Source organism: Bos grunniens, chromosome 6, assembly GCF_055505025.1.
Source record: "Bos grunniens cultivar Pamir isolate PY7600 chromosome 6, Bosgru_T2T1.0, whole genome shotgun sequence".
Classification (NCBI taxonomy): Eukaryota; Metazoa; Chordata; class Mammalia; order Artiodactyla; family Bovidae; genus Bos; species Bos grunniens.
The window spans coordinates 77,560,852-77,587,319 of NC_141170.1; the positions used below are offsets into that span (position 1 = coordinate 77,560,852).

The 26,468-nt window shown below is 38.4% G+C and overlaps 1 protein-coding gene and 1 long non-coding RNA gene across 44 annotated transcripts in view; one reads left to right on the top strand and one right to left on the bottom strand.

Moving 5' to 3' along the window:
* Positions 1-26,468, top strand: part of KCNIP4 (potassium voltage-gated channel interacting protein 4) — a 1,317,771-nt gene that overhangs the window by 632,684 nt on the left and 658,619 nt on the right. The window lies entirely within an intron of this gene.
* LOC147370906 (uncharacterized) overlaps positions 1-26,468 on the bottom strand; it is an 89,455-nt gene that overhangs the window by 53,376 nt on the left and 9,611 nt on the right. For 18 of the 42 annotated variants that reach the window (XR_015165563.1, XR_015165562.1, XR_015165576.1 and 15 more), the window contains one exon: positions 10,955-11,257. The exons of 22 other annotated variants lie outside the window; for them this stretch is intronic. This is a non-coding gene — a long non-coding RNA (uncharacterized LOC147370906). Of the gene's footprint in view, positions 1-10,954; positions 11,258-15,440; positions 15,512-23,368; positions 24,927-26,468 lie in introns of those variants that run through there. 2 more of the 42 variants (XR_015165591.1, XR_015165596.1) reach the window with 2 other exon arrangements.

Below are 26,468 nucleotides of genomic sequence, written 5' to 3' on the forward strand. Positions count from 1 at the left end.
CAGGCTCCTCCATCCATGGGATTTTCCAGGCAAGAGTACTGGAGAGGGGTGCCATTACCTTCTCCGAATGCACTAGTTACTATGGTCTTTTATAAGAGTTAAGGACTAGCAATGTTTTTTAAATTTAAGATATATTTTTCCTTTTCATATAATAAAAGAGACATTGCTTTATGCAAATAGTGGTAATGCTGAAATAATCCACTGTCTCTAAGGGACCACAGATCTTTATTTTCTTTTTCCTAAATTTGTTCAAAGAATCTGAGACTGTCTATAGGTTCATAATTATTCCTCCAAAAACTGCTCAGTAGATAAACAAAAACTAGAAATTTAAGATAAATTAATCGCACTTCACAGAGTAGGCAACCAAAATTTCATTATTTGGTGATTAAATGGATTACCCAGACATTTTCATCAGCGGATGTGGGGCCATAAGTTTTCATATAGATTCTGTAGATTCTGGTAATCTAATGACTAATTCAGTTCAACACTATACTACTGCTGCTGTTGCTAAGTCGCTTCAGTCGTGTCCAACTCTGTGCGACCCCATAGACGGCAGCCCACCAGGCTCCCCCGTCCCTGGGATTCTCCAGGCAAGAACACTGGAGTGGGTTGCCATTTCCTTCTCCAATGCATGAAAGTGAAAAATGAAAGGGAAGTTGCTCAGTCGTGTCTGACTCTTAGCGACCCCATAGACTGCAGCCCACCAGGCTCCTCCATCCATGGGATTTTCCAGGCAAGAGTACTGGAGTAAGATGCCTTTAAAATTAGGCACTGAACTGTAAAAGAGATTATGCATTAATTCAGTGGAAAAATTCAATTATGGCAGTAGGGAACATGATAATTTCAACTAAAAAATCCGAAAACACTCTAAAGATAACATTACAGCATGAGTCAAATAGTTTCAAAAGTTAAAACAAGATTTTGATAAAACTATCAATTCTTAATAAGTTGAACTTCTTGGGGTTCAAATCAATAGTCATCATTGGTCTACAGGACCACTCTGTTTTGTATATCAATAAAGCATAGGATTCAGGGGCTTACTGGATAAAGGGCCTTCTTCACTCTTTGTGATGGAGTTTTAAAAAAACATTACAATGTTCTAGTATCATATTTTGCATGTAGCTGTCCAGTTTTCACAGCACCATTTATTGAAGATACTGTCTTTGGAACATTCTTTAACATCCTACCAAAAAATAAACTCAAAATGGATTAGAGACCTTTATTGTAAGACCAGATACTATGTGGCACTTAGAGGAAAACATAGGCAGAATGTTTGACATAAATCTCAGCAATACCTTTTTCAATCCATCTCCCAGAGTAATGGAAATAAAAATAAACAAATGGGACATAATTAAACTCAAAAGCTTCTGCACAGCAAAGGAAAGCATAAACAAAATGAAAAGACAACCCACAGAATGGGAGGAAATGTTTGCAAACAATACAACAGACAAGGGATTAATCTCCAAAATTTACAAACTCTTACAGCTCAATTAAAAAAAAAAAAATCAATCAAAAGACCTAAATGGACATTTCTCCAAAGAAGACATACAGGTGGCCAAAAGGCACAGGAAAAGATGCTCAGAGTCACAAATTATTAGAGATATGCAAGTCAAAACTACAATGAGGTATCACCTCACATCAGTCAGAATGGCCATAATAAAAAAGATCTACAAACAATAAATGCTAGGGAGTGTATGGAGAAAAGAGAACCCTCCTACACTGCTGATAGGCATGTAAGTTGGTACAGTTATTATGGAGAACAGTATGGAGATTCCTTAAGAAACTAAAATAGAGCTACCACATGATCCAACAATCCCACTCCTGGGCATATATCCAGAGAAAAACATGGTTCAAAAGGATTCATGCCCCCTACATTCTTTGCAGTGCTGTTTACTATAGCTAAGACATGGAAGCAACCTAAATATCCATTGACAGATGAATGGGTAAAGAAGATGTGATTGATGTGTGTATATATATATATATGTGTGTGTGTGTGTGTGTATATATATACACACACACACAATGAAATATTACTCAGCATTAAAAAGAATTAAATAATGTCATTTGCAGCAACATGCGTGGGCGTGGAGATTATCATACTGAATGAAGTAAGTCATTCAGTATGAAATGACAGAAAAAAGACAAATATATGATATGATATCACTTATATGAGGAATCTGGGCTTCCCTGGTGGCTCAGATGGTAAAGAATCCACCTGCAATGTGGGAGGGCTGGGTTCAGTCCCTGGGTTGGGAAGATCCTCTGGAGGAGGAAATGGCACCCAGTCCAGTGTACTTGCCTGGAGAATCCCCATGGATAGAGGAGCCTGGCAAGATACAGTTTATGGGGTTGCAGAGAGTCAGACACAACCAAGCACAGCACAGCATATGAGAAATCTAAACAAAGTTATACAAATGCACTTATTTACAAAATAGAAACAGATTCACAAACTTAGAGAATGAAGTTATGGTTACTTACTGGGGTGAATGGTGAATAAATGGGGAATTTGGGATGGGCAGGTACACAGTGCTATATTTAATATAGATAACCCGCAAGGACCTATTGTATAGAACAGGGATCTCTGCTCAATATTCTGTAATAACCTAAATGGGAAAATAATCTGAAAAAAAATGGATATATGTATATTTTGTATAACTGAATCTCTTTGTTGTATACATGAAACTAACACATCATTGTTAATCAACTATACTCCAAATTAAAAAATAAATAAAAACAAGTAGAGCATCTCATATTGTTACAGCATGACTCTGCCCTTCCTTCCTTTGCCTCTCTGTACTTGAATTTTCTTCTGTAATGTGAACTTTGTTATACATTTTGAAGATAAGACTTCAGAGTTACATTAATTGGAAAAGTATTTTCTAAACCTTCTTTAAGGGGGGGGAAAGAAAGAAATAAAGAATGCAACACTCAAGGTAAACTACTTTTGTCTTGATTTTAGACCTTGTGATGTGCCCTGCCAATGATATATATCTATACTAACGGACATTTGAAAGAAGTTTTCTGATAATGATCTGACAATCTTTTCTAACAAATACATCTGGGATACAGTCATATGTCCACCTACTGATTAAATTTTTCCAGGAAGGAGAGACAAATCTTTGAATAATATATCATCACAACAAATTTGATTTCCTTTTATATTTATATTTCAGTGACAGGCTTAATACCTAAATCAATGTGTTTAAAAAGAAGCCCCCTTAGTTTTCTTTAAATGATTTATTGCCTCAGTTACATTATTGCTTCAGGTGTAATCAGGAATATTTGTCTTCATGTCACTGCAATGGAGATACGGATAGAATATGCTAATGTCCCTGTCTTTGTATATAATGTTTTATTAGTTTTTTTTGTTTGTTTCGGTCTCTTAATTACTGACAGTCATTTAAAGCCATCCATCTTTGTTCAAATTTATGCAAATATTGTAATTTAATGATGAGAGTTTCAAAGGATCCTGTTTATCAGATTTTATTTTGAGTTTATTAGTCTATTAGTTTGTTCAGCTAAACAAAATGTCTTTCTTTAAAGCTATAAAGCTAAAATTCATCTATAAAATAATCATTAACAGTTCTTAAGGATAACTGTGTGTTTCACATCAGAGTACAAATACCACTTGTGAAATCGAATAACTCTTCAGCCTCCCATTATTGCTTCGGCCTCAATGCAGCCCCCACCCATGTCCTAAAGGACCGCTCAGGAAAATGATAAGGTTTTGTTAACATTTACTCCCAAAATGCCATCTGGAATTTACTGACTCATTGCAATTTAAAACAGAATCCTCATAGTTTACTAATTGTAATTGGAGTTAATGCTATAGAGGTTGATTAAGATGCTTGTTGGTACTATAAGAAATGCACCCTAATTATGACCTTAGTAGTTAGCTCACACAATCAAGGCAAAAATTATCACTTAGTTTACAGCTTTGCATATTCATTGTGCACTCACACCTTCACATTTGGGTTACATTGTTTTGTCCTAAAACTCACATAGCAAATAGTTGGAAGTGTTGATGTGCAGCTCTCAGCAATATAATGCTGGATTCTCTCCCCATTTACTGTCATTAGCCAGAGTCTTTCTTCATATGCAATATATGAGGATTAGTAGTTCCAGTAAAATATTGGAATTATTTTCCTTAAAATCCAAATTTTTCAGGGACTGTGTTTGGTGGTGAGATTAATGGTACAGTCCCTGGGCTCGGATCATTTGTAGGATAGTGGTGAAAACAGACACAGATCAGACTTTAAGCTTTCTAGGGTCAGGGACTGGATCATGTCCACTATGATATTTCCACTGCTTTGCATACATCAAGAACATACCAGCTACACAAGCGGTGTTGTCTGGATTAAGAAGAGATACATGCCCAAAGGAGGGAGAGTAATGTGACTGCAGGGTCAAAATGAAGGACACGTTTTGAGCCCACAGAATGAGTAGAGTCTTTCTAGGAAATAAGAGTGCAAATCTCCATTAGGAAACTAGGAATCTTGTGGTTTTCCAGATGTATTATGTGCAGGGCTAAGGGATGGCATAGAATGAGGCTGGGATGATGGGGTTGCCAAGAATGTGAAGGCTTTTGAGTGGCATGATAAGGAGTTCAAGTGTTATTCGCTGTGTTGCAGAAGCCATCAAAATTGTACTTTCAGGGCACATTCCTAATAGAAACAGAAGGACCAGAGAAGGTAGCAGAACAGAGGACAAGCTCACATACCTCAAAAGGCTCAGGTGGCCACCTAGCCTCAGAAAAATAAGCATGCAGGCTTCATGTTAGCTAAATCCAAATCTGCCACAGTTTTAGCTGGATAAATACTCCATTCTCTGATCTTTAGTATCCTAACCTAAAGGGATTACAATACTAATTTGAGGGGTTCAGTCGCTCAGTCATGTCAAACTCTTTGTGACCCCATGAACCGCAGCACGCCAGGCCTCCCTGTCCATCACCAATTCCTGGAGTTTACCCAAACTCATGTCCATTAGTCAGTCAGTGATGCCATCCAACCATCTCCTCTGTTGTCCCCTTCTCCTCCTGCTCTCAATCTTTCCCAGCATCAGGGTCTTTTCCAATGAGTCAACTCTTCACATGAGGTGGCCAAAGTATTGGAGTTTCAGCTTCAACATCAGTCCTTCCAATGAACACCCAGGACCGATCTCCTTTAGGAAGGATTGGTTGGATCTCCTCGCAGTCCAAGGGACTCTCAAGAGTCTTCTCCAACACCACAGTTCAAAAACATCAATTCTTTGGGGCTTAGCTTTCTTTATAGTCCAACTCTCACATCCATACATGACCAATGGAAAAACCATAGCCTTGACCAGATGGACCTTTTTTGACAAAGTAATGTCTCTGCTTTTTAATATGCTGTCTTGGTTGGTCATAACTTTCCTTCCAAGGAGTGTCTTTTAAATTCATGGCTGCAATCACCATCTGCAGTGAAGCCCCCCAAAATAAAGTTAGCCACTGTTTTCCCATCTATTTGCCACGAAGTGATGAGATTAGAGACTGTAAAGTACGTGAAACATAGTAAGCGCTCTTTAAATACTGAGAGAGAATAGGAATGAATTCATTTTAGTAAGAGTTGACACATAAATATTCTAAGTTTAAAAAAGGCAAAGAATCTGAAAGGACATTTTTCCAAAGAAGATATAAAATGGCCAGTGTAAACATGAATAGATGCTCAACATCACTATTAGGAAAATCAGAACCACATGGAGATGCCACTTCACACCCACTGATGCTGCTGCTGCTGCTAAGTCGCTTCAGTCCTGTCCGACTCTGTGCGACCCCATAGATTGCAGCCCACCAGGCTCCCCCATCCCTGGGATTCTCCAGGCAAGAACACTGGAGTGGGTTGCCATTTACTTCTCCAGTGCATGAAAGTGAAAAGTGAAAGTGAAGTCGCTCAGTCGTCGACGACTCTTAGCAACCCCATGGACTGCAGCCCGCCAGGCTCCTCCATCCATGGGATTTTCCAAGAAAGAGTACTGGAGTGGGGTGCCATTGCCTTCTCCATATAATATGCTACTATACTAAAAATATATTGTAAAAATATTTTTTTATATAGTTGTCATCATCATAGTTTTCTCACCTGTGGCTAACCTCCTAGCTCCCCTTGTTCTTGCTCAGGAACCTATTTTCAGACAACAAATGGCCTCTCTAACCCTCCCTTCCACTTCTTTTGTGTATGTAAAGACCCCCATCCTCACCTCAGAGAAAGGGATATACTGACCTCTACTCATTTCACTTTCTGAGTTGTCTCTAACGTCAGTTATGCTAGCTGAGATATTCAGGAGCAGAGAAACTTCATGCAAAAATAACTGTTTAACATATAACACCTGTCTATAGGAAGCCCTTTAACAATAGCTGGCCTTTTTAATGCTTATAAATACTAAGCATTTTTTTAAACAATATGCATTTACTAAGCATTGTTTTACTTAATCATTACAACAAATTGATGAAGAGAGAGGTAAGGTGACCAACTTATCCTGGTTTGCTGGGGACTTTCTCATTTTAGTACTGAAAAGCCACGGCCCCAGAACTGCTTTAGTGCCAGGCAAACCAAAATGCTTGGTCATCCCGGAGAGAGGATTCACATGGACTAACCTTCTCAACAAGGAATTTGACAGTGTGCACTGTTCTTCTTCAAAAACAAAATGAAAGTGCAACCTCTAATTCTTACCCCATTTACAAGTTATTTCTGATGACATATCATTTGTTGATTGGATTACCAAGCTTCATGAAGAGAGGCTAAAGACATTCTCTGAATAGTAACCGAGTGTATTTTAGGATACATCAACAAAAGAGTTGATAGAGTAATTAAGCACACCTGAAATCTGGTATAAAATATAATTACACATTCCATAGAAACTTTTATATTGAACCAAAGAAAAATGTCTCCTGTTTAAAATGTCAAACTGATCATTGTTCCTTATTTTTCTCTTGGATATAGAGTGACATTTCCATGAACACTCATTTCTGGTTTAGTGATACAGGAAAACACAATAGCTATTACCAATTATTTAGTTCCTACTGAGCTGTCCATAAAGGACTTGAGAAAGCAGTGGCATCAATTGATATTCCTTCCCTTCCTCTCTTGCCTGCTCTATTTAAAGATAACATAGTCTGAGTCTTGGTATGAAATTAATCTTCAGGCTCTTGTCTCCAAAATGCAATTCCTACATCTCATACCAAAGAGAAGTTATTTCTTTTTGGGGTTCTCCACTAAAATGAGAATTTAAAGTTTAAGATGTGTAAGAGAGGGGTGGGTGTGTGTGTGGGTGTGTGTGTGTTCAGTTGTGTCCTACTCTTTTGGGACCCTATGGACGATAGCTGCCAGGCTCTTCTGTCCATGGAATTTTCCAGGCAAGAATACCGGAGTAGGTTGCCATTTCCTCCTCCAGGGGTAGTGTCTAGGAAATGAGTTTGCTGAATATTCGTTTCTTTTTAAAGTTTGTATAAATTATTTTTTGAAGATAATGAGACCGGATGGACAGCCACAGTGGCAAACTAGTTGCCTGGGTATACTTGTCAGAAGGTAAGGTCCCTCCAAAGATATGTAGAGTATGTAGCATGATGTCTAGCTCAATAAATGTTCAAGAAGTGATAATCTATCTCCCCTTCCTCACCTGAAGGGTGAAAGAAGTACATAGAACTCGGTACTCTGTGTTGAAGCTATTAAAAAAGTAGGATTCATGAAGGTAGAGACTAAGTATTTCTAATCACTGCAGCCTGCAGCCTTGGAATTGCATAACAGTGTGCTTAGACACATTTTATTATTAGGAATGCTTAGACATATTAATTAAGGAATAGATTAATGAGTTTCTATGTCAAGGTATATCTCACCAGACGGAATTGTGTGGTTTCCCAACAAGTAATATAGAAGATATGGAGAGTACTTCCCCTCATTTTTTAAGAAAATCACTCATAAATCTGGTAGGAATATAAATAGCAGTCAAATTGTAGTCCTAACTGTAGTCCAATTTAGGGACCAGGTGATTGAGAGCAAGCAGTGGAAAAGAGAGCATCTCTCTCATGTACTCTTTGAGGAGCTTCATGTCTGTTATGGGGGGAAATTCATTGTCTCAGCAGTTGTTCAATTTCCCATTATTGTCTAAGAGGGGAGTCGATTCCATTTCAAGAATGAAGGAGGATACAAAACCATAATGAAAAAAATGCAATTACATACAAACCGCCAGGTTCTGAAAAGTTCATAGTCAGCTTCTTTGTTGTTTCTAGAGCATCTGCTATTAAAAAGTCATTCCCCAAAATTTATGCCATCTATTATAAACTAAAATACAGTTTGAGAAGGAAATTAGAGTATATTCTTTCCTTGGTTGACAAGTACTAGATCATCAAGTTCCGCTGGCATGGTTTGTTCCAGTTCTCCCAAAGGTGTATATACTTTATTCCTTATTTGAGCCAATTTTGATGTGTCCAGGAAAATTATGAGGGAATGGGGAAAATTGTTTAGTGATATTTGGAATGAAATCATTTCTCCAGCAGATTCTTTAAATCTAACATTCCACACATAAATCCTGTGGCATCTGATTGCAACATTTCTGGTTAGTGTTATCCAGCCCTTGACCCATCTAAGCACCCTCTCTAATCTCCACCATATCAATCCAGTACTTGATGATGATAATGAAAAACATTTACTGAGCACTTGTTATAAGTTTGAAACCAATCTAGATACATTAAGTATGTGAATCATTTTAATCTTCACAACCATCCTATATGTTCCAGCATTGGTCCCTGATGGAGAAACTGAGTCTCAAAGAAATCAAGTCAGTTGCTTGAGGTTGCTCCCTATGAAACGGAAATTCAAATGCAGGCATTCTGGTACAAGGGCCCACCCTTCTTACCACTGCACTACATGCCCTTCATTCTGGTGGTCTTATTTCCTCTAGACCCAGTATCCTTTAGGGAGCCTCAGACACTGGTGGAACACTGTTTACCCAACTCCTACACCATTCCATCCAGTTGCTCCCAGTACTGTCTTTTAACCTGGAGGGTCTGGGTATCTATCAATGATGTCCCAGCAAGCTCTGCTTTATTATGGCATTGAAAATATATGAAGTTTATCTTCAGGAGGGAGCCAAAGCACCCCTCCTAGTGCTAGGAATAACCCAGTAAATCAGTGTAAATTATGTTGCAGATATATAGAGCTAACAATTTGACTGCAGTCTATTTCACCTCTTCTTCCCACCTCTACTCAGGGAGCTCAGCTACTTAAAACAAAAAATTCTATTACCCCGAAACTATTTCTATGTGACAGGGACATGGCCAGTTATTGTCATCTATAATTCACAGAATACTTTATATGGTTACATGCCTTTCTCAGAGTCAAATGACAATGCCAGTTGGCAAATCCTTTGGATCAATCCCTGTCCCTTTGGATCACTATGATTTGTGGACAGACAAGAAATGGTCAATGCATTATAACAGGCATAGACTTAACAACCTACCACATGTTATTACATGTCAATCTGGGTATTACTGATGCTTCTATCTTCTTATACCCGGGGATTAAATGCATTTCTACTCTCTAGGCATGGTTCAAAAATTTCCCACTTTTTGCTGTTTTATTTTAAAGACAGATGATGTGAATTTACAATCAGAGTGAGTTTGAATCACATTATTCATTAAGCACGTATTTATTTAATAATTACAGTGTGTCATTGCTGTATTTAAAATGGATAACCAACAAGAACCTACTGTGTAGCACACGGAACTCTGCTCTATGTTATGTGGTAGCCTAGATGGGAGAGGGGTTTGGGGGAGAGTGGATACATGTATATACATGGCTGAGTTCCTTCACTGTTGACCTGAAACTATCACAACATTGTTAATCAGCTATACCCCGATAAAAATGTTCAAAAAATTTTAAAAAATAATTACAGTGTGCCAGTAACTATGCTGAGGAGAGGAGTGGATAAATAGATGAATCTCCTTTTCCATGAAGTTTTATACTGTGGGGAGAAGGGACAGTGGAAAGTCAGGGGAAGCACTTATCATGGTTTAATATAAGTTCTATAAAAAAGAAATAAACAAGAGTCATATGGTGGATATCACCGTGGAAGAGCAGGAGGGAAGTGCAGTTAGTTAAGTTAGAGATGACTTTTCTGAGGGTGTAATGTTTCAGGTGAGACCTGAAAGATGAGATAAACATGCAAAAACCTGATGGAAGAGGATTCCAGATAAAGGGAAGAGCAAGTTTATTCCTAAGGCAGGAGTAAATCCAGCAAGCTCTTGTGGAGAGACAGGAAGCCAGTGTGGCCTGGGATGGGAAAGAGGGATGGAGACTGGAATTAAAGGAAGTGTGAGAAGTAGGCATGTACTAGATCACAAGGAGCTTCACAGGTAAGAAGTCGTTTACTTACTTACTTCTGAGTAATGTGAGAAGTCCCCAAGCCTCTTTAAAAAGGGCAGACCTTACCTAATTGGGGTTTTTGAAGGCTCTTCTGGTTGGTGTGGTGGGACAGGGTAATATACAGCAGGAATGAAATCAGTGAAAACAAACTTTAGGAACTTGCATCAATCTGGATGAAGTATGAGGATATTTTAACCACAGTACAGTAGATAAGCCTATAAAAGAATCAGCAAATACACACAGAGGGACTTGGAGCAATGCCGGGTGTTCTACTTGTCCTCTGGGCTCTGCACACATTCTTGTCTGTATTCTTTTTCTGAAACACACCGCTACCCTCTTTCTTGCCTTTGTTACTTCTACTTAGCCTTCACCCTGGGTATCAGTTTATCCAGGGATCCTTCCCTAACTCCCAAATTAAGATGAGTTATTTCATAGCAACCTGCACCCCCCCTTATCATGAAACTTACTCTCTGTGTCTTTGTTTATCTGTTCCCCATGAAACTGTAAACTGCATGAAGAAAGATCCACAGCTTTGTCACTGTAATTAGTTTACTCAAGCTGTCATAATGAGATAGCACAGATTGGGAGGTTTAAACAATAGAATTTTATTTCATCACGTTCTGAGACTGGAAGTTCAAGATCAAGGTGTCTGCAGGTTTCATTTCTTCTCAGGCCTCTCTCTTTGGATTGTGGATGGTCGCCTTCTTGTAGCTTCACTGGCCTTTCTCTTGTCATATTTGTTTCTGGTGTTTATTTTGGTGTCCAAATTTCCTCTTCTTAAAAGGACATCTGTCATTGGATTAGGCCCCACCTTTATAACCTCCTTTTACTTTATTTACCTCTTTTAACATCCTATCTCCAAATTCAGTCCACATTCGGAGATCCTGGGAGTGAAGATTTCAATATATGAGTTTTGGGGAGATACAGTTCAGCCCATACTAGTCATTGTTGTATTCTCAGTATCTGGGACATTGTAGGTACTTAATAAGTATATGTTGATGAATTTTATCTTATTTTTTCATTATTATCTTAATAATAATTATATCAAAGGGTATATGGTAATATACTCCAAGAATATTCATTCCTGGATGATCTGGGGTTTGAACCATAGGTTCAGCTTCCTTTTCAATAAACATTAAGTGGCAATAAGCTTTTTTATTACCAAGATTCAAGGATTCTTGTGGGTGAAGATGTTACTAAATCCGGAAGTCTTCCATTAGCTCCATTTTTAGAGCAGGTTTCTAAAGTTTGAGCATTGGTCTATATTTTGAATAATAGACTGAACCATATACTCTCACAGTTAGTCACACCCTGAGAATGTACCCATTAACTCTACTAGATACACTATGATTTTAATTTTTACTTTGAATTCAGTTGAATTTATTCATATGGTCCTTTTCAGTCATTATACTCATCCTTTGAATCTGTCAGTATAAGCTATGCATGCATGCTTAGCTGCTCAGTCTTGTCTGACTCTTTCAACCCCACAGACTATAGCCCATCTGGGTCCTCTGTTCATTAGACTCTCCAGGCAAGAATACTGGGATGGGTAATCATTCCCTTCTCCAGGGAATCTTCCCAACCCAGGGATTGAATGGAGGTCTCCTGCATTGCAGGCAGATTCTTCACCATCTGACCCACCAGGGAAGCCCAATACAAACTACAGTGTTAGTCACTCAGCCGTATCTTAGTCTTTGCAACCCCATGGACTGTAGCATGTCAGGCTCCTCTGTTCATGGAATTCTCCAGGTAAGAATACTGGAGTGGGTTGCCATTTCCTTCTCCAATGCATGAAAGTGAAAAGTGAAAGTGAAGTCACTCAGTTGTGTCCGACTCTTAGTGACCCGATGAACTGCAGCCTACTAAGCTCCTCCATCCATAGGATTTTCCAGGCAAGTGTACTAGAGTGGGGCCCAATATGCTACTGGATATCAATGGAGAAATAACTCCAGAAAGGATGAACAGACATAGCCAAAGCAAAACACCACCTAGTTGTGGATACGACTGGTTATGGAAGTAAAGTCCAATGTTCTAAAGAGCAATATTGCATGGGAACCTGGAATGTTCTCATCCTACATTCATCTAAGGTTACACAACATTTCCTTAAGGTAACTTTTTGAAATATCGCCCCTTCCCTCAAACTACTGCTGTGCCATCTGGTCTGGGCTACCTTAGCTCCAGCTAATTCTCCTTCACCCTTTACACACTGTGATTCTTTCAATTATTAACTGACTTATTAATGTTTAATAATTGTCAGTGCTTGACTAATCATGCCTCCATGCTAGATGGTCAACACCACATGGGAGTTTCTGGGTCTCTTTTTGTTCACTGCTGTATCTTTAGGACTTATCTATTTGAACAATTAGTTGGTACTCAATGAACAGCTATTAACAGAAAATAAATCTGGCAGCCATGGAAACATTAACTTACTCATTGGTAATTCCAAAATGGTAAGAAGATTGAAACTCCAATCTCTCAATTCCATTGCACCCTCTGATATGGTTATAAGTAGTTAATTTGGGAGAGAGTATGAAATCTAAGTAAGATTTTAAAACTAAGAATAAATCAACTTTAGTGAATTCAAAAATTTAACTTACCTGCACTAATCCTCAAGAAGAAAGCTCTACTACACATGACACATGATTTTCCCCTAGGTTTACATTTTTCCTTATTTTGTCGGGTGGGGAAATAAGATGAATGAAATTAAAATTCTTAGTGATTTCAGTGACAAATTTAAGTAACTTTAAAATATCTTAGTGAGAATAATGTAAATTTCTTTTCTATGTACATGAATCACCCAAGAATCCTAAGGACTTTTAAAAGCTAAGGAAAAATTCTACTTGGAGTGCACATGTATATGAATGACAAATCTAGCCCCAAAATAGCACGTGTCATTGCTGATCATTACAAATCTATTCTCTGCCTGTGATGCTATGAAAACTATCCATTTCGTGTTTCTTTCCTCCTGAAGAGATACAGAGATCTTGAAAAAGTGAAATAAAAGCTTCAAGCTTAATTGGGTGACAGTGAAAAGAGCAGAGAATTATTGTTTAAAGCTGGGTTTTCAATAAAGCCAGTGGGATAGCTGGGAGAAATGACATCGTGTACCTTCCCCCAAGCTGACATTTAGTTATTAATGAATGTTCAGAACACCTCTTAGTTGTTTACTTAAATTCACTGCCAAATCTGTAGACACTGACATGGCAGATCTCACCCACAGCCCCCTTTCACTACCAGTAAACAAGAGCTTTGACCCTCAGACTTAAAGAAGCAGAAGAGCAAACACACCGAGCTTGCATCCAAAGCTTAAGAGGGCTGAGGTTAGAACAGGCGCCTTTTGCCAAGTCTATCAAATGCCTCTTTCTGCACTGTAAAAATCAGTGGGCTGTCCCTCCAGTCAATCAATGTTATCTGTGTATCAGCAACAAAAACAGGAATATGGTACATATGTGACTAGTGGGGGAAGGCACTGAATGATGGGAAAAAGTGGATTTTAGAGATTATATACGAATGAAATCGATATGTCCAGTATGGTAAACAATATGTGGTTAATCTATATCTAAAACGTTAACTGTTAATTCAAGTTAAAAAATGTCTTCACTCGTAACAACTTGGTCAGAGTAAATTTTAAGATGTTCCATCTTAGCATTTCAGTGAATCATTCTTGGAAAGCAGTTCATCAATAATCATCAAAGAAATCCTCAAATTAAAAGTGATCTATACTTTACCTTAGATGTAGAAGCAATATTCAGAATCCCTCAATACCACCGCCCGCCCGCCCCACACACACACAGAAGAGCTGACAGAAAAACTAATTTTTTTCTAGTTGTTGAGGCTATCTCAATAAAGTACTTAAGATCAAAGTAAATAAAACATTCACAAAATTTGATATTGGCTAAACAGAACAGATGGAGAAGGCAATGGCACCCCACTCCAGTACTCTTGCTTGGAAAATCCCATGGACGGAGGAGCCTGTTAGGCTGCAATCCATGGGGTCTCTAAGAGTCGGACACAACTGAGCGACTTCACTTTCACTTTTCACTTTCATGCATTGGAGAAGGAAATGGCAACCCACTCCAGTGTTCTTGCCTGGAGAATCCCAGGGATGGGGGAGCCTGGTGGGCTGCTGTCTATGGAGTCGCACAGAGTTGGACACGACTGAAGTGACTTAGCAAACAGAACAGAATCCGTCAGTATTTTTATAGTATCATCTAAGGAATTTATTCAGCAACTATATCTGAAGCACCTCCTGTATACTGGACAAGGAGATATAAGAAGCACATAGTGTGATGGGATGAGTTTAGGTTGTAGAGTCAGGCAATTTTACGACACAGGCTCTGCCTTCTTCTAATTCTGTTAACAGTGAGAAAATCATGGCCCTCCATTGTCTCATCTGTACAATGGGAATAATAACAGTATCTGTTATCAGTAATAACTATAAATATGAAAGCATTATGTGTACAAGGAAAGTTCCCTGTGCTTGGCCATAGATGATCCGCAATTAGAGACTTTTCTTTCTCTCTTCTTAGGTACTATGATGCAATGAAGACCCTGTCCCTGTGGTCAAATAGATCTATACGTAGGAGGGGGAAGAGGAAGTAGAAATACATATTATGATATGAAATGCAGATGCAATAGTAAAAGTATTTACAAAATTTTCACAGAAGCTCAAGTATGATCCTTCTGAGTGGATTATAGAAGAAGAGTTAAGGTTGGGTGGGTGTTGAAGAACTGTCCCTTAAAGGAGGAAATAGTTAAGTATTTACATCTGCTGTGTACAAGGCTGTATGCCAGGGTGTTACGAAAGCATAAAAATGGTTTATGTATTGTTGGTGTGATCATAAATTGGTATAACCACTTAGAAATTAGCAAGGACGAATGTAGTAATATTGAAAAAATGTGTGACTCAGTGTCAATAAGCAGAATTTCCTCTATTGGAATTTGACCCTAGATAACAATAAAAGGAGACTCAATGCAGCATTTTTTGAAGTGTCTGCTGCTGAAGTGTCAGTGAAAGGCAAAGTCACTTGAGGATTTTGAATAGGTGAGTGACACAATATGACTTACGTTTTAAAAGAATACCTCTGACTACCTTGAGAGTAGGTTTCGCTGAGTCTTCCAAGGAGGTCACAGATAGACTAGTTAAAAGAATGTTTAATAATGCAGATTAGATTGGTCCAGTGTGATAACAGTAGAGATGGCGAGAAGTAGATGGATTCTGTATATACATTTTGAAGATAGAGCCAATGATACTGTGGAAAATTCCTAAAATTCATACAATGACACTATTCAGCAGTTAAAAAGAATGTGGCAGACTGATAATCTAAAGATTCTAGAAATCTCAAAGTTGAACACCAAAAATAATATATACACTATTACTAATCTGATAGAATCTCTATGAATCAAGAAACCTCTCAAAGTACTATATATTCATAGACACATATCTATACAGATGAAAAATGGATTATAAGGATAAACCATAAATTCATCGAGTGGTCTTACCTATGGGAAGAGTAGAAAGGGGGAAGAAATTAGACAGGAGGAAAGGAAAAAAGAATGATTTCAACTATACGTATTGTTTTATATCTTGAAAAAGATTAAAAAATTGTTAATAAATATTACATGGGCAGCTGTGTAGTATGTACACAAGTAGTTTGCTACATTTCTAAATTTAAGAAAATTTAAAGACTATAGAGATCAATAAGGCTAAATCTTTATAAACTCTTAAGGATAATACAAGGCAATTCATCTGAAGAGATATCTGGAAATTATTTCTAAATGCTATGAGGGTTGAAGATGTGACCTGATCAAATGTAATCTAGAGGGGCAAGGACAGATGGTTTCAGGTGATTAATAAATACTTGGTAGTATTTCAAAAGGTAAAAATGCAAAAGAGCCATTCTGTCAAACAAAAATAAGAGGAAAGACAGGAAATCACAGGCCAACTTTTGGAAAGAGCCTTGACTTTCAGTTTATAGAATCTAGACTCAACTGATGCAGACTCTATACCCACATCCTCTAAAAGGAGAGAACTGACTTCCATCACTGCCACTAAGAGATAATATTGTACAATAATTTTTTTTAATGCATCCATTGGAGTATTTTTATTAGAGGAATTTATTATGGCTGTAGATACCCAGATATACTAGAAAATAAGGCATCAAAAGTGGCCCACCTTCTAGAATAATGAAAATAAAAGAAAACACAAAAACAAATAAATGGAACCTAAACTTTAAAGTTTTTGCACAGCAAAGAAAAATATAAACAAGAAGAAAAGACAACCCTCAGAATGGGAGAAAATATTTGCAAATGAAGCAACTGACAAAGGATTAACCTCCAAAATATATATGCAGCTCATGCAGCTCAATAACAAAAAAATAACTCAATCAAAAAATGGGCAGAAGATCTAAACAGACATTTCTCCAAAGAAGACATATAGATGGCCAACAAACACATGAAAAGATGCTCAACATTGCTCACTGTTAGAGATAAATGCAAATCAAAAATACCATGAGGTATCACCTCACACTGGTCAGATGGCCATTATCAAAAAATCTACAAACAATAAATGCTGGAGAGAGTGTGGAGAAGAAGGAACACTCTTGTATTGTTGGTAGGAATGTAAATTGATACAGCCACTATGGAGAACAGTATGGAGGTTCCTTAAAAAACTAAAAATAGAAGTACCATATGACTCAGCAATCCCACTACTAGGTATCTACCCTGAAAAAATCATAATTCAAAAAGACACATGTACCTCAGTGTTCACTGCAGCACTATTTACAATAGCCGGGACATGGAAGCAACCTAAATGTCCATTAGGTTGCTTCCATGTCCCGGCTATTTGTATAAAACTAGATAGAGACAGAGAGAGAGAGAGGGAGAGAATGGTGAAAGTTACTCAGTCGTGTCTGAGTCTTTGCAACCCCATGGATTATACAGCCCATGGAATTCTCCAGGCCACAATACTGGAATGGGTAGCCTTTCCCTTCTCCAGGGGATCTTCCCAACCCAGGGATCAAATCCAGGTCTCCTGCATTGCAGGTGGATTCTTAACCAGCTGAGCCACCACGGAATCCCATGGAATATTACTCAGCCATAAAAAGGAACAAAGTAAGGTCATTTGCAGTGGATGTTAGGTCATTTGATGTGGATGGACCTAGAGTCTGTCATACAGAGTGGGTTCCATACAGAATGAAGTCAAACAGAAAAACAAATAATCATATATTAACATATATATATATGGAATCTAGAAAAAAATGGTACAGATGAACCCATTCGCAGGGCAGGAATAGACACACAGACATAGAATAGACATGTGGACACTTGAGGGGAAAGGGAAGATCAGACAAATTGGGAGAGTACTATTGACACATATACTCTACCATGTGTAAAACAGATAGCTAGTAGGAAGCTATAGCACAGGGGCTCAGCTCCATGCTCTGTGATAACCTAGAGAGGTGGATGGTGGGAACGGGAGAGAGATTCAAGAGGAGGGGGTCTATGTGTATATACAGTTGATTCACTTTATTGTACTGCAGAAACTAACACTGTAAAGCAAATATACTCCAATAAAAAAAAGCAAAAATAAAAAAATAAAATAAATAGCACTAACTTTTTTCATTAACCAAGGAGTAAAATATATGAAAGTCTGAAATCTTAAGAAAATTTTCAAAAAACAGCTGAAAGAGCTCAATCTGAGTTTCTACTAGGTTTAAGGTAAAATAATTATGTGGTAATTTGGCAATCATCTTTAGGAATTTACTATTACTAGCAAGTATAACCCAGGCAGCAATTCAAGATCAAGTTTAAAGCATGTTGAATACTTGGAGCAAATGTCTGAACAAGCTAGTTAAACCAGGCTATTGATACCAGTGTTTTCCTGTTCAAACAACAAATATCATCACCACTCCATCGCTACCACCACAAACTCCCATCTCTCAGTGATGGGAGTGAAAACCAATTGCTCAGCCTTGGGTGCTATTGGCAAGTTCAGCCATCACACTGAATTCTGGGACTGTGAGGTATTATAATTTAGAAGTCTGGTTTATAGAAATAAATGGACAGTGCACAACTCACTTCTTTCTCTCACCAGGACCCCAACCAGAGGAGTCGTGATGTGCTTTCAAGGGCATGAAAACTGATCGTGCCACTGTAGCTTTGTCTCAGTTTCTGAATCTTTGTGTCCATGTGGCATTAATTTATCACTTCCTTTTATGTGTGGTTAATATTCTGACAAGTTGCTTGATAAACCTGAATGCTAACAACCAGCAATAAGGCAGAATGAGGTACCAATTCTGTGCAGTGATGTGGTGCTTGTAACATCAGACTTGAGTTTTTATTTCTTTTCCTCCTTCAGCAGATTCTTTGTACAAAAGGATCTAATACAAATATTTTATTTCCATAAAGTATCCTTATACTTACTATATGATTACTTAAACCTTGTTGATAATTAATGGAGAGGGGAGCTAGAAAGCAGGAATTTTTTAATTATTCCTTTTAGTAATTATCCCTGTATTTCTGTCACATTTGTCACAGGTGGACTTCATCTATAAATAGCTCTGTGAAATGATGGACAGTTTTTAAGGCTCGTTGGCATGGAATCAATACGTGGCAAAGGGACCATATGAATCAATTACATTGTCCCTGGCAGGGTTACCATGGAAGCTCTAGCTTTCCAGTCTATCTTACTTCTTCTGTCTGGGTAGTATTCTGCATATCTTTAATTAGAATGGATGCAATTTATTTAGTAATGGAAAGCTTACTTGAGGGAGTTCTGTGAAGGTGTCAGACAGAATTCAACCAGCCATGCATATTCAGAGAAGACTAATGTGCAAATGCAAATGCTTCCTCTAATTTAATTCCTTTCTTTAAAAAATAGAGGCTCTCCTATCTTGGAAGGTAGCTTCTTTTGATGGTAAAGAAATTACGTTTGCTATTCCATCTTAGACGCAAAACAAGCAGTGGTTCTTAAAATAACCTCTTCTGCTGTGGATATAGTAATCTGCTGTATGCGTTTATTCAGTTACTCCGGCATTTCTCAGTGTTAATGTTGCCTACAACAGCTTTGCTTGGATGTAAACCACAGGGCCAAACAGGAATAATTACTGAGTCTCACTGTGCTCCTGGCCCTGTGAGGAGATAAAGACACACACCTGTTCTTTAGGCATGAATGAACACACTGAGGGGAGGGAGGCAAAGAGGCAAATCTAACACAGAAATAAGCTGCATGGTGCAGGTCTGCAGGGAAGGCTTAGGGAAAGAGAGGAAGAGCCAGAAGTCCAGCAAGACGAGGCAGGCGGGGACACTCAGAACACAGTTTACTGAGGAAGTGATTTTGAAGGACAGGCCGTAACTGGCGAGCCAGGTGAGGTGGTGGAAGGACAAATGGCCAGAAGGAAAACTGTTTGAAAAGGCAGGGATTCCTGAAAGACCAGGCTGTGTTTGAGAAACTACAGATAGATAGGTGGAAAGGATTGGAGAAATGCTTTGTATGATCTAGCATCCAAGCTGGACATGAATCTGAAAAAACTTGCATAATCCTGTCCTCAGATCCTCAGTTTCATTTTGAAGGTAGGGAAGCATTTCTACCTTAGGGAAAAGTAACATGTTGCTGTGTGGGAAGAAGTAATCTAGTTTTAGCAAAATTGTGCAAGTGGAGATTTTTTGGCAATGTCATTATCTCAAACTCCTGGAATGGGTTGCCATTCCCATCTCCAGGGGATCTTCCCAACCCAGGGATGGAACCCTGGTCTCCTGCAGATAGTAAAACCCAGGTCTTTACCAGATGGTAAAGAATGTGAACTGCTGGCTCAGATTATTTACCATCTGAACCACTAGGGAAGCCTCCTTTTCATTATCTCAAAGTCCTTTAAAATGAATTTTTACCTATAACAAAAGTTTTGAAAGAAGAAAAAATAAATGGTACAATAATTTGGAGAGAAGATATATCTGTACTTTTAGTGAAAAGTACACAAAATTTTTTCCCTGAGGTATTAAGATATTCCTGAACAGAAGCATGAAGAATCAGACTGATTTCCAGGAGATGATTTCCAGCCATGAAAGTAAAAGAGCTTGCTCCTTGGAAGAAAAACTATGACAAACCTAGACAGTGTATTAAAACGCTGACAAAGGTTTGTCTAGTCAAAGCTGTGGGTTTTCCAGTAGTCATGTATGGATGTGAGAGTTGGACCTTAAATAAACCTGAGTGCCGAAGAATTGATGCTTTTCAATTCTGGTGTTGGAGAAGACTCTTTTGGAGTCCCTTGGACTGCAAGGAGATCCAACCAGTCAATCCTAAAGGAAATCGGTCCTGAATAGTCATTGGAAGGACTGATGCTGAAGCTGAAGCTCCAATACTTTGGCCACCTGATGTGAAGAGCTGACTCATTGGAAAAGACCCTGATGTTGGGAAAGATTGAAGGCAGGAGGAGAAGGGGACGACAGAGGATGAGATGGTTGGATGGCATCACAGACTCGATGGACATGAGTTTGAGTAAGCTCCAAGAGTTGGTGATAGACAGGGGAGCCTGGTGTGCTGCAGTCCGTGGGGTCACAAAAAGTCAGACACGACTGAGCAACTGAACAACCAGGAGATGAGACACTGTGGTAAACTTCTTGGTTTTAGAATCCTTTCTCTCTCAGGGGGAGATATGACTCAGCGGGTGAAATACCTTTGGAATGCGAGACTTTTTCAACTGCCCCGCACTCTTATTGTGAAGGTCAATACTAATAACTCTTATTTAATTCAGTTAATAAAATTCTCTACACTGGACCAAAGAAGCCCTTTGCATACATTTCCCATGTTATTTTTACCGCTGTGCTGAGAGCATTGTTAGTCCTTCAGCTTACAGATAAGAAACTCAGGATCAGAAAATAAAAAGTAATGGCCAAAGAGCAATAGGCCACCCTAGTTCAGAAGTGGTGAACTGGTATTTCAGCGCAGGCTATTTTTACTTCGAAGCCCTATTCTTATTCCACTCGGAGGGGCTCAGTTCCCACAGACATTCTTGGAGGCAATCAGGCACCCGTGTACCACCCTGTTAGACTATGAGACTCAGGGTGGGACAGACTGTGAAAGCGAACAACAAACATAAAAAGCTACATTCTGTGGTCTTTATGACTAATGTACCTTCAGAACTGCTGCCTTGAATACATGAACAACCCATTTGCAAGCTGTTGGGACATTTCAATCTGCATGAAGTTTATACACACTCCTTAAATTAACACACTAAGTGCTTCTGGTTCCCCATTACCTCTGAATTCTGTGCCACTTCTTTTGTATGTACGATGTTTAAGGGGAAAAAATGAATATAAAATAAGCAGTATTTCTTCTGTCATTAGGGTACTGTACAATCCTGAGGTAAACACGTCATGGGCAAGTGGTTCTATCTCACTTACAAAAGGAAAACAGAATTAGCCTTGATGGCATAAATAACTCCACAAAAATATCCATGATCGTGCTCACTAGACCTTCATGGTGAGCAGCCTGGGGCTCTCTGCTCAAGCCCCTCACCAGGCTGCACTCCACTCCAAAGAAGCGAAAGCCAACACAGTACACCTGGGGTGACCGATGTCTCCCAAGTGTCAATCTGATTTGTGGGGAATGACAAATGGGCATGAATGGGATGCCTCATTTTACATAAGATACATTTATTATCCTCATGTCAATAATGAAAAGGCAACTCCCAGATGAAAATAAGCTGTTTACACAACAATCGATTAAGGTATCATGTACATACTGTAAAATGCACTAATTGTTGCTTTCGTATTTTTTTAACCTTGTAATAAGCTTGCCAGTCAAGGTTGGTCACACTGAACTACATTAGCAAGCACCCCCTGGGTATTTTTAATATCTGTGCAGCAATGCTTTTTCATGACTGACTTATGTAATCCTTAACATAATCCTGAAAAGTATTTATATCAGTACTATTAATAGTATTGGTTTCATGCTAAAAATGAGAAACCAGACCCTCATAAAGATTACATGACTTGCCCAGAGTTACACTGAACCAGAGCCTGGCCATGGATCTCAGTCTTCTGGCCTTGTATCCCTTGATCTTTCTCTTAAGTCACACTGATACCAAGATAACATGAGTGTGCAATGTCATGGGATTGAGGCAGTTCCCCAAAGGATAACCCAGCATCTGTTCTCAAAAGAAAAGTATATATATGCTGAAAAGAACCAAACACTAGATGTTCATCATACAAGCGTCTAGGTTCCCCAGACCATTCTGACTACAAGTTGTATTAAACCAGCTGTTCTATCTCTACTTTCTAAAATTTCACCAAAAATTTCTTATATCACATCTTTGTATTTTAAGGATGTTCTCACAGATGTATTTGCTACCAAGAGAATTGCTCTTCAATATAATCTGTTTAATGAACCATTTTATTCAATACATTAAGACTAATTAATGGAGAAATTATGTTTAAATTACTTGTTATGCCCAATAATCTGGTAGGCTTGAATTCACTTAAACTGAGTCTTCTCAACACAACCATACAAAGTACAATTTTCAGAAGTTAAGTGTCCCTTATACCCAGGAACCTGTCAACTTGAGAATGAAATTTATTTTGCAAACTTGATTAAAGCTGTCATATTTACTCCTTAACATTTTGGGAGAGCTGGTATTTATTTTGAGAACTGAACATAAAAGCTGATCTCTGCCTGATAACTGCCATCTAGTTGTTCCTCTGGTGGCCCCTTAAGATTTGTTTAGTTCAAATTCCTTGTAGTTTTCTTTGTGATCAAAGGGTGACATTTCATGAATTTACTACAATCCAACATCACTTTTGACAAAAATTCTTAATACTGAGAGTTAAATCTGTTATCATAAAACCAAATCAGTTTCTCTTCCTACTTTTAGTGGCAGACAAGTAGCCCTAAACAGAACTTTATGATTACATTTTAAAAGCCTACTTGCTGTGATCTTTAATGCATAACCAGAACTGAGTGATATCTGAGGCAGTTTCTGGGGAAAGCAAGGTATTTATTTCTACTGAGCTGGAAATCTCAAAAAAAAAAAAAAAAAAAAGAACTCTGTCCAATTTGATTCATTAAGCAGACATTGACTTTAAAGAAACGTAATTTTAAGATAAAATTAAGATACACGTAGGTAGCAATTTATTGTTGTGATAGGTGAGACTAAGATTCTATTTATCATTTGGGTTTCTGGCAAATGTGAAGACCCCTTCCAAGACAGGTGATGGTACAATGCATGTTCTTCTTGCTGAATCCAACACATTGGTGCCTGCTGTCACATTCAAATAACTCTCATTACAGAGAAATGACCATCAATCAGACATTCTTCTGAAGCACTGAAGTTTGTTCCTAGCCTATTTGAATTCATAAAAAAATGAAAATTTGGCAGCAGTATGGAGATAGACATTGCATTTATTTAAAATGACACTTTTTTTGAGTTACTCATATATCTTTCCATTTCCAAAGCTCAAACTTCCTAATTATTAAATTTTATTAGAGCTATTTTGACCTTTGTATTATCTCAAGGGTTAGTCTACATTAAACTGTTATAAGCCTTGGCCTTTTAGATTATGAATTTTCATATTAGAGATGAATATTTAGATTTATGTAATATAATCAGCCTCCTGAAATCACAGTACTTTCAATCATATTTCCTTCCATAACAATCCCTAAACCTGGGGCCAATCTCTGCTATACCCTCCCAGCTCCCAAGATACTGCATATAGTAACAGCTAACCTTTTGTGAAAATTTACTGTGTACCAGGCACAAAAGTCGGAGAAGGCAATGGCACCCCACTCCAGTACTCTTGCCTGGAAAATCCTATGAATGGAGGAGCCTGGAAGGCTGCAGTCCATGGGGTCGCTGAGGGTTGGACACGACTGAGCGGCTTCGCTTTCACTTTTCACTTTCATGTGTTGGAGAAGGAAATGGCAACCCACTCCAGTATTTTTGCCTGGAGAATCCCAGGGACGGGGAAGCCTGGTGGGCTGCCGTCTATGGGGTCACACCAAGTCAGACACGACTGAAGTGACTTAGCAACAGTAGCAGCAGCAGGCACAAAAGTAATATTTCATCTGTATTATTTAGTGTAACTCTTTTTATGAGGGAGGGGCTGTATTATCCCTAACTTTTGTAAGGGGTGACTAGAGGAAGAGAAGTTAGGTATCATGCTCAGTTTCCCAGGAAGCTAACTGCAGAGTCCTCCAGATGTAGTTCCTCTGATCCAGGCTTTCCCCAGAATGGCCTGTTATCTACTGGTTTCTCATACACCAAACTCATTCTCATTTCAGCTCATCTCCAATAAATTCATGAAACCGTGACGTGTTGACATTCTTCCTTGGAATATTCTCTCCTTCACCCTCTCATTTCTTCCAACCCTATAAACGCCTCAAATTCAGCCACATTCTCACCATCGTGAAGCTCATTCCAGTCCCTTTTTTTTTTTTTTTTTTAAAGACACCCATTTCAAAAGGACAAAGTCCAAACCTCTGAGCCTGGTGTAGAAGATCCTTCATGATTTGGTTCCTGCAACACTCATATCTCTGCTTCACTAAGCCTTCCCTGTCTCCTGAAAATCAGAAATATTTCCTGCTGTCAGCATACTTGGACCTCTTTCCTGCTTCATTTTTCTCAACAGTAATTAGAACAGAGGTTTTACAGTTTACTGTATTTTTATATTTTACTTTGTAAAGAACTTATGTGAGTACGTGTTACTTTGGGTATCTTTCTCCAAAGGAATAAAGTCCAAATAGGAATTTCAGCCTGTGTCTCTTAGGCTTCATATATCCAGCATCTAAAACAGCCCCTGGCACATCACAGACCCTTAATAAGTAGTCCTCAAGTGAACACTGAATTACCCAAAGTTTCTAAATACATCACACAGTTTGATTTCCTTTCGCCATTTTTCTTACTGCTTCCAGTGCCTTGAATATCCTTTGCTACTGGTGTGCTCAAGAATACCTGTGTGCTCAAGAATACCTGGCCATCATTGAAGACTCAGCTTAAAGGCTTCATTTTTCATGTTAGAGATAACTTGGGTTAAGGTCTCCACTCTTTTCTCCTGAGTATATACTCTGGGCAGATAACTTCATTTCTCTAAACTTATTTTCTTCATTTGTAGAACAGAGATAATAGTTCTTATTTCTTAGGGTCATCAAGAGAATTAAAGAAGATGGCAAGTGAACGGCCTATGCACTTATCTCAATGCTTGACACATTATAAAATTTCAAATTATTAATCATTTTTTCCATTCCTAACTCCTCTGTACCTAAACCCTCATAGAATTTACCATTCCACATTTATCACACTTATGTCATGTCCCTATTAAAACACTAGATCTTGTAGAGGGTAAGAAGTGTGTTTTATTCATCTTTATAGGCTCAGAACATATAAAATTCTGAATACTAATATTAATAACCATCATTTATTGAGTTTAATTTTGTACCATATACTGTGCTTAGAGGGCTAAAACATTGTATCATTGATTCTCATAATACCCCATTGAAGAATACTTTAGGAAAGACTCAATCAGATAATCTTGCTTTCTCAAGGTCAAACAATTAGTGAGTGGTAAAAGTGGAACTAGAAGTGAAGTCTAACCAGCTTAAAACTTTGTTCTGCATCATTTTTCTACAACCAGAATGGATGGATTGATGGATGAGTGGGTGGATAGGCAAATGAAGACTGTTCTTAAACATTCCAAGTTTACACTCTTATCTTAATATATAATCTGGAGCACATACAGATTGCTGCTGCTAAGTCACTTCAGTCGTGTCCGACTCTGTGTGACCCCATGGACTGCAGCCTACCAGGCTCCTCCGTCCATGGGATTTTCCAGGCAAGAGTACTGGAGTGGGGTGCCATTGCCTTCTCCCACATACAGATTATCCTACAGTATTTCACCAATTAACCACACAGACACTAGAGTATTTTATCAGTTTTTCGTTTCATCTTAAAACGACAGGATAAGGATCATAATTAAATTGACCCTATATAGTGCTCCTTTCTTCTTTAGAAGAAGTTGTCACCTTATTTAGGAATGGTAAAGGAAGTATAATACCATTAGTAAATGCACAGGCTCTAGTACTAGACTGTTTCAGTCTACTTGACC